The following is a 7,890-nucleotide window of genomic DNA, read 5'->3' on the forward strand; positions in this document are numbered from 1 at the left end:
GAGTATGTTTACAACGTAGATTCGTGAGCTCTTTAGCTGTACGTCGGTTGTTTACTTAACTCTTCATTTTGGTTACGGCGCTTAAGGCTCCGCCATTGTACTTCCGCTCAGTGCCATGGCTTCTGGTTTATGCGAGCAGCACCTCAACTCTTCTGTTCGTTGACACTACATTTCCTGTCCTAGTATCAAGATTTGCGCAAAAACTAGTTGTTATAGTTCCAATTCCACCAGAATCTGTTTTAATTCAGCCCCCGAGTGTTTCCTAAAGACGGAAGAATTCATAATGCTAGGGTGGAATATGCATTGCCGACCTACGGAAGGGTGGCGCCTACTGCCAGGGCCCAGAGGTCGAGTCGCCTGGTGGCAGCACAGTGGCGGAGCCTTAAGTGGCCTGCTACCTAAATCGAGAGTTAAACAAGTAAATAAAGAATTGCATTACAATGACAAGGGACATTCCCAAAAGGGGATGTTGCCGAATCCAAAAGTTGATCTCATGGCAGGGAGAACTTAAGCCAATAGGAAAAAATGTCACTTCTTGAACCTCGCAGAGTAAAGTAGGAGGTGCAAATACCCACTCAATGCATTGCTAGCCACATTGGTACTTAGAGGAGTGGAGTCTACCTGTGCTGGCCAAATGTAGGTCAAAAGGCCAAAATTGGGTGAGCCTCCATTTCCCGATTTATTGCATGAAGACAGAGCCAATAGAGGCGCAAACTGAGGAGAATATTGCGGTTATACACTTTGGTACTGACGAATTAGCGTGGACGCTCAAGGAGAGTGTGCGTTCATCCACTGGCTTTGGAATCACAGAGAATGATTTCCATGCATGTCTGGAGGAAAATGGGATCCCTTATTACAAAATCGTAGTTAATTTCTCGAATCACCGCAGTCAGGTAGTAAATAAAACAGAGAACACCTTGAAATGACGTTCTGCTGTGCTATCAAATCTATTATTTCTCCTCCCGTTTGGTCAAGTACTTGACGCAGATCAATTCAATTTCGTCTGCAACTTTGTGCGACCATTCAGTTTTCAAATGCTTCCAGAACTAATAAAAAACCTCCGTGAAGGGAAAAACTGTTAAATGTTTTAGACAACTTGTCTGCTAGACAGCAGAACTAACTCCCGAAAATTAGGATCCAACCACCAGTATTTACTCAGTCATCTTCCCAAAGACTTAAAGGTCAAGCGATATCGACAATTTGTAAGAAATGCTATGCAAGACTCATGGAAGGAAGACTCAACTGCACCCAAAATTTTGTGGTAAGCCTACTACCATCTCGGCAACCAGTTCCCAGATTCATGAACTTGATATAAGAGACAAGAAATGATAAACATGGTTTTCTTTCAGAGGTTTCGATCATGCCAGCCTTGTCACCTCATTGCAGTTTCGAGCAGGATAAGTGGACTTCTATGGACATGTTTCACCTCGTGATTTCAATTTGGACTTCCCCTTTAGTCGAGATCCTCATTATTCCGAATCCAAGCGAAGGAGGAGCGAACTTTGTGACCCGTAGCCCAAGGACGCTCAGTAATACACAACCAAGTGGTCCTAATCCTGATGTGAGGTCACAGCACATTACGGCCGTGCGGGACGAGTTTATTTACGAAGCTACTTTTGCTACCATTTGGGATACTTCTGTTTATGCTCTCCACAACCTCGTTTTTGGAACCAAAGTACAAAAATACAAACTTTTGAGGTTTAGACCTCTAGAGCCAATTACAATTCGCAAGGGACATTTACTCGGAATAAACGGCTTGCCTTTACATAGCATTAGTGATTTTTAAGCAGGAATTCTGCGAAGATTTTCTTCACGAACTGAACATCGTTGAAATCAGTGTCAGTTTCTTAACAGCATTTCTGAAACCGTCATAAACTTTCCCAAATTTAGTCACGTACTACAGAAGCCTCGGCACCACTTAGCCAAGGAGACCTAGGTGATACTGATCCGGTACAGCTGTCCAACTGTGGATGGATTACACTTTTCAAGTGTTTCCAAAACAAAAGAAATTACAGAGCTTCGAAGACTCAAATGCAGCCTGCATATTTTCAATGCATCTGGATAATCAGGCTATGCAATCCATTTGCGTGGCGCCTGTTTAGCTGGACCATTATGGCGTCGGATAAACAACATCCTCCGCACGGGGATGTTTGTTTTCACCAAAGCCTTCATTGGAGTTGCGTTCGTGTGTTTCTGTGTTTGTGGGTGGAGCCAGATTAGCACAGTGGCGCCGGTCTCCGTCGTATCTATAAGTAACAGGAGGCATTGAATTTCGCCTCAAGAAGTTGCAGTTTTGTTCATTCACCTGACACCTCAATCCGAGAAGCAGTGGCCTTGGACACTTCGATGTTTGTAATTGGGGTTAAATGCAGGCCCCAGTGAGAGACGACCACTCGACCTCTTCCCAGTTGCATTTACACATTTTTCTGAATCGTTGCTTCCAGTAGTGTCACCTACTGCTGCCGCATTACGAGCTGGTGAGTTCGATTGTGGACTGCAGTGATTCCCTCTTTGCAGTGCATTGCCCTACTTTGTCCCTTTAGACCCTCCTTCTGTTATTCTGAAGAGTCCCAAACCGAGGGAACTTGGAGATAGAGGTGCCGTTGGTATTGCTTAAGTCAAATAAAACCGACGCGGAGGTCACAATGGGGAAGGCGTGGTGCCTGTCAATGGCTGAGTGAGTCATTTGTGTCCCATTGGGACACTGACATATTCTCCCACAGAATGACATTTCCTTTAATTACGGCTTTGAGCACTGCGATTTGTTACTCACCCACAGTCCGGCCTCCACGAAGGCACGATAGAGCTCCCACCAACCTGCCTTTGCGGCTAATCTCACAATCCCTCTGTACGTCGATTGTCAAGCCATCACACTCCCTTACTTCTCCGGGGGTAACGCCAAAATCAACGGATACATTACCATAGCTTATCCTAAACCAGCCCTACAGTGACTATCGCAAGCGCAAATAGTTGCTTTCTGGCAACATATTTAAAAATTAAAAAGCGCAGGATTTTTATTTCTCTTTCCTACTCTTTGTATCGAAAAAATGCATTAAGGAATGTAATAAATTTAGACTATTGCTTCAATGGAAGGAAGGTGATGCACGGGAAACACGTCTGCTTTTTACATTCATTGAAACTCATTTTGCGGTAAAGAGAGAAGCAGCGAGTGCGAGTGCTTAAAAGTGTCCAGTGGGGTTGTAGAGAAAAAAAGAAGGCGACTCCAGCATAACTAACAGCCTAATTTCTGATTATTCCAGAAACACCTCTCCACGCAGATAGTCAGATTATTCGAGGACTGTGGAAGGGGCTGTAAAATCACTTTCGCCGTCTGAAAAATGGGATACAAATGGGAAGAAGATAATGCATAATTTATTTTACGACGGGGCTGAACTAGTTTACTGGGTTGGCAATGGAGGAATTTGCTAAAAACGAATTTACTTTTTTTTTATGGCGCTGTTGAACTGAACGGGGTCAACTGTCATCCCGTTTAAATGTTCAGTTTCCAAACTTCCTCACAGAAGAAGTGAAAAAGCCGATATGCTCTCAAAAATTTCAAAAATGTTGATGTGATATGGTTTTCTTTAGAGGTAAGCAATTGTACTCGGATTTAGAAGAAGACTATCAACATACTACTTAATTGTCACAGGTGTTGTTACGATAGGCTGAACCAAGGCCAGAATAATTTGTGCCCCTTGGTTCAAGTGGCGATTAACAGAAAACGGGTAATTTGATAAGGATGAGATGAGCAGTACAAGCGGAGTTTTTGGTGTGGGAGGCAGATTTTCCAAAGGCGCCTATCATCAAAATCAATCAAGTAATCGAGGGAATTCGCTCAGCTTGTGTCAAAACAGCACTTCCCATTTATCGAAGTGCTTCATTCCACCTGGCTTTTTAATGGCACATTTAATTCAAAAACAGCTTCCATCTGTAAAAATACTTTTGAATCTCTTGCGGCTTCATTCCGTAGAGAAAGTAACTTTGCTTCATATCACCAAACGGAGATCTGCACATAGCTCAAAGGAATGACTGACGGCAAGTAATTAGAAAGAAGATACTTCTGAGAGTTAAAGAGGAATTGCATGCATTCTAAGACCACCTTGGTGATGAAAGTGGAATTGCCCACCAAAGTACTGCATTATAGCCATCTCAACTCTGGTGGGCAGAAGTGATCATTAAACAAGGAGTCAAGATGAGAGGATGAAGGATGCATAGGACTGTATGAAATATACATTTGATCGATGAGGTTGTAGCGCCCTAAGACTTCCTTGAAGACGAAAAAAGTCATAATACTAAGGGAGAATATGCATCGGCGACATGGAGAAGGGGCTGAAGGGCTACTGGCATACCTCGAAGGCCATTCCGCCCTGCAGAAGCACAAAGGTGGAGCTTTAAGTGCCTGCGTAACAAAAATGCAGTGTGAAACAAGTAATCAAAGCATTACATAGCCCCCCCTCTCCGTTTGAGCTTCTGCGCCTACAATTCCCTTGGTCAACCTCCCCCCTTTGACCATTAAAAAATAGTTAATGCTGTAAGGAAAAGCACCCACGAACCATCGGATTCGCACGCAACTGAGAAGGTATTTGATCACAATGTCACTGTGCCCTCTCGGCAATTCCACTGGATCTGATAAAAAGGCTGGCTATTTCATATGTGCGTCGTTATTGGTAGGAACACAGGCCCAAAAGCAGAGTCATTTAAGGACGGGATTTAATATAGTTTCGTGGGGACAAGGTGTCGCGTCTATTCCCTCTTGCTACTTTGTTCTCACCTCAGTGCTGTCCAGCCATACCTACTTAGGTTCTATCCAGTTAGGGAAGTGGTGGAGGAGGTATCGCGCGTACACTTCATTGGCAACTTCATAGCGGTACCGTGGACAGTTTTGTAGCGAACTTTTCCCGATGTTCCGCGGTCACGGTTGCTGTCGCCTCAGTTGCTAGTAGCATTCCTGCAGAATGCGGGACTAGGATATTTGCTGAGAGGAAAGGTTATTTTCAATCCATCTGTTAAAGGTCGTCACCAATTCTTTCATCCACAGCATATAGCCTCCTTTCAGCACGCTAAGGTCTATTACTCAGCTGTAGAAATTAGGGTATTTACCCCTTAGAATGGGGTTCACTTTCTGTTGCCACAAATGTAGCGCACTGAGGCTTCTCCGAAGACAAAAGAAGACAATACTAGGCCAGAATATGTATTGGCAACACGGCGAGGGAGCTGAGGGGCTACTTGCAAGGTATGGAGGCCATGCCGCTCAGAGGAAGTACAAAGGCGGGGCCTTTAGTGCCCCGTCACCAAAACTGACAGAAAAACAACCAGTTTACCAGGTGGTACTCTGATTATCTGAAATATTTCTCAAACCCACTAAAAGTATCATCTATATTTGCTCTAAAAAGTAGTTTCATTTTCGTTTTTGTGGTTTAATGATCCCGCAATTTTTGGATGCTTGCAAATCGAGTGTGTGTTTGTCAATCAAACTGATAAACCAGTCAAACTAAAGTATTTAAATTCGGTCACCACAATAGACGCATGCCCTTATTTCTTTCGGACCTATGATCAGTAGCCTACTAATTGTCCGATTACGGAGGTGGAAACTAAGTTCCTAATAGTGTCCAAAATGTCCAGCTACCCAGGAAATAACACCGACTCTACTAGATTAGGACTTTCTGCAACCAACCGGACAAAAGAATACGTTGGAGTACATCTCCCTGGCTTATTTTAAACAGCTTTAAAGGCAAATCACCGAACCCTCGTGTTTATAAAAATCCCAGTCTGTTTTGTGGTTTCACTGAATAAACAAACCGTGTTTATATTTCCAAGGCATTTTAAATGCATCATAGGTACCACAATTTAGAAATTCTCCAAAATTTTTTTGTGAATTTGCGTGACTCTACACAGGCTCAAGAGATGTCCCAGGTTCGCAGCCCTCAGCAGCAACTACCACGTCAGATTTTACTAAATGATCATTTGTGGTTGCATTAACACCTCGACTTCGGTGTGGCATCGCAATCCACCTTGTTTATGTCAAACGGCGACTACCTTAACATAAACAAAGCACAGTTTGGTGGTTAGGTCAAAATTTCGGGCTCACATTCACCGTGGAAGGTACAACTATTGGCGGCCTCCGTAAGCACAAAAATTAGCCCATTTTTGAGGGGTCAGCGCGATCCATTACTGCAAATTGCCCACAAGTTATCTCCAATCTGTAGTGCGCCTTGAAAAACCAGTTATTGCCTTAGTGTCAGCAAAGAAATTGAGTGAATTTCCTAACAGATGTGTCGAGAAAAAGCAAAAAACAGCCTGCAGGCTTTACCGAAGCAGTGAAACTGTATCGAGAAATGATTTTTTCAGTAAAGTCAGCGTGAGGAATGTTGGGTTATTCTACGTTGCGAAGCTACAGCCAGAGCATTCTTTTTTCGCCGTTCCCGCTCAAAAAACCGATTACGGAAGCCATCTAGAAACTCACAGCACTTATCAACCAGGTGCGAAGTTCCCATCTGGCGAAAATTTCTGACGGTCCTGTTTTGAATCACAGGGCCACAGGGCTAAATAACATGAGCGAATTTGGGACCAGACGGTGTCCAAGGCAGTGACAAATGGTTCTCCCAGGTATTTATGACCTAAGACGTTCAAAAGTAACCAACATATTTTCCAACTTCCGCCATCATGCCAAGTGAAGAGATAGCAAGCTCCAAAAGAGAATTGTTAATAATTTCGTGCTGGCATGGTTTCAGTGGATAGCGAAAAGTGGCAACCAGAGAAAAATTGAGGAAATCCGTAAGCACAAAACAGGGATACAGAATCCCTTTCGGAGCGACTTATGACCAAGGGAAAGCATGCTTTGGTGCCCAAAGCAGGACCGCAGATCTGCGCACTTGAATGGGAAGTAGATGAGATTATTCGTGCGCGGCGACACCTTGAATTCGTGAAATGAGGAACCAAAAGAATTATTAAAACTGCAGAGGCATATCAATTTAATGGAGCCGGATCACCAGGAGCGAAGACCTTTAGATATCCAGGTCTAGTCACATTCATATGCTTTGCAATGCATTTTCCTGCCAGTTTCAAGTCACATTATACGTTGGAGCGCTACAGTGAGAGACTTGCAAAGGATAGAGTTAAACAGTCCTTGATAGTCCGAATCACTCACCAGGGTTCACAATCCACTTCCTATCATCTGGTGCTTTCTTGTCTTCCAAGTATTCGAATTCTATTTTCAGCTAATACGTCCGAACTGGAAATCAAGTCGACTTAGATGCTTCAAGATTCAACAAATCACTTTAAAGATCTCAGTAGGAGAAACTTGTCATTGTTCTCCCGAAAGTGGGGAAGGAGGAGCGAACCACTCCGAAAGTGGTGAACCAAGTCAACCCGAAAATCGTGCCAATCGGAAAGCATTGATCGTTCGCATCAAGAAGAATAGTAAGGTTCGGTCTACGGACATATGAATAGTTGATACGGCTAGATTTATATCCCGCATGGCATTACTCGCAGATTCATGTGAGAGTTAACAAATAGTGGCGATTTATCATCCTCGGCGGCCAAAAAGGTACTTTGTGCTTCCAGTGTTTCCCATGACCTAGAAGATATGCTTGCTCCTCAAGTAGAGGAAGCGAAAACTACTTCTTTCCTGTCTTCCTCTCCCAATTATCGCCAGTGGCGCGTTGAAGTGCAACGAACAGAGATTAGGTAGTGGGGCAACAAAGAGACCACGTAGCAATAATAACGCACCTCGAGCCCTGACATAGAGGAGCCATAACACGCCATTTGAGAGGACCCACGAGACTATGCATATTAACCTCAAAAACAGCAGAGCCGTGGAATTACAAAAAAAGATCTTTTCAGAGACAGTGTCGTTCTGAGAGGGTACAAAAGACGACCAGTTCCCATGTC

This window comes from Echinococcus granulosus (assembly GCF_000524195.1).
Source record: "Echinococcus granulosus chromosome Unknown EG_S00035, whole genome shotgun sequence".
Lineage (NCBI taxonomy): Eukaryota > Metazoa > Platyhelminthes > Cestoda > Cyclophyllidea > Taeniidae > Echinococcus > Echinococcus granulosus.